Raw genomic sequence first — 2,102 nt, forward strand, 5'->3', positions numbered from 1 at the left:
TGGTAATTTGGTGATGATGGTGTGTCATAAGACTTGTCATTCTTAACCACAAAAGGTGGTGGTTGATTGGTTTGAGCTTGGCTTCAAAGGTCAAAAGTACCAGGAGGGCCCAGGTTCAAATCCAAGGAGGAATAAAAATCCCCTTGTGGCCATGGAGGTTCAAATGCGGTAACTCCGGGCTATCTGCAAAGCAGGTGGTTGTCCTGGGATTAATCGGCTCACATAGCGGGTTGGATACTTGGATATCCAGGTTAATAAAAAAAAGACTTGTCATTCTTGTTCTTTGGACAGATTCATCGTCTAACTAGCACCGTCAGACCCATTTATGACATTTTATAGATCCCGGACGAGATGTGAAAAAGGACTGTTGATAAGTATGAATTTTTTTTCAATGTAATGTTTTTATCATCAGAAATAACATTGAATTCAAGAAATATTAATAAATCATATAAAATCATTTTTTTATGAGTATTTGTAGACGCAATATCAATTAATAATTAATTATAAATTAATATTATCTGTCATGTCATTTTTACTTAGCATTGTCAAGCTATCCCACCGTTAAAAACATCATCTGACATACCTTTAATATATAGATTGAAATTATTTGGGGTCACAATGTTAACTATTGGGTATAACACTATATGTCAATCAATATAAATCAGTTGGGCCTCCATATCACCTCATGTTAGTGTTTTTCATCATCATTTTAATCTTTTAGGGTTAAAACAAACTTCTTTGAAAACATCAATTAATCTTAGTATCAGAAGCCCATGTTGGTTATAACTTGAGATCTTATTTTTGTTTTAGAGATACGAGAGTACTAAAGATTCATGCAATCAATACTAGGTAATAACGAGTCAATAATGTATGAAAAAGGGATGCTTATGAAATCTTAAATATGAATATAAATTGAACTATCTCGATAGTTGGTAATCTTTTTCTAAAGGTAGAAATTTTAGTTAATAACAAGAAATTTGCTATATTCTAATACAATAATATAATTCATGCGAATAAAATAATCAAAAGAGTTAATGAGAGATGAATGATGGAGAATAATCAGAAAATACCAAAGGTCTTCTAAAATAGTTTTAGACTTTGGTTTAAATAAAAAGTTTACAAAAACAATAAACAATACAATAAAATGAATGATCAATTAATTTTTTTACATAATTTCTTGCAGTGACGGATCCAGAATTTTTGTTTAATGGGGTCACATTTAAGGTAGACTAAAGGCCCGCAAAATCGTCCGATGTGTTTTTAACCTAATTACAACGTTTCGAGGGATTTTTAAAGTTTTTTGGTTGATTTTGAAGGATTTTTTAGTGTTTTTGTAGATTTCGAATATCTTTTTTGGTTTTTTTTGATCGATTTCAATAGATTTTTTTGGTTAGAGTAACGGTTTCGATTGGAGTTGGGGGCCCGTGGAAAAATGTAATGGGGGGAAGTGAAAGGTAAATCATGCAAAACCTAAATTTTAACCTAGGATTTTTCTTTTTTGAGTTTTTGAACGGAGTCCCTTCCCCCCTCCTTTTTGCTATTGCATCCGCCCCTGATTTCTTGTCCAATATAATTAATTAATTCATGTTTGGGCCCTTAATATAATACTAAATTTCTTTTGGGTCCTATTAAACACTAAAAAAATATATCCCTTTTATTTATCAATTTTTAAGCTATTACTCCTCCGTTCGAAAACAAGTCTCCACAATTGAAATGAGCCTCAGTTTTAGACATACATAATTATTGTATTTTTTGGTTACTCAATTGACAACTTTACCCTTATTTAAAAGATTTGGACTCCTATTTCTTCATGATGTTAATATATACATACATATATACAAGAAGAATACTCGCGCAATACAACGAGATATATTTAGATTTTAATGTTTCGTTCCGTCTCTATAGATGTTATAATACTGTTCTTATGTGGTTTGGAGAAAAGAATAATGTTTTTATTTTTTAAATAAAAAATAAATTTGAAGATATCATAAAATTTCAAAAGTAAATATATCAACATTAGTATCAAATTAACTATTTAGAAGTTTTTTTTTTTTTGTAATTTCTTTAATTCAATTTTTCAATTATAATTTAATTTAAGTTTA

Source organism: Cynara cardunculus (assembly GCF_001531365.2).
Source record: "Cynara cardunculus var. scolymus isolate 2C chromosome LG 12, CcrdV1, whole genome shotgun sequence".
In the NCBI taxonomy this organism is placed as follows: Eukaryota; Viridiplantae; Streptophyta; class Magnoliopsida; order Asterales; family Asteraceae; genus Cynara; species Cynara cardunculus.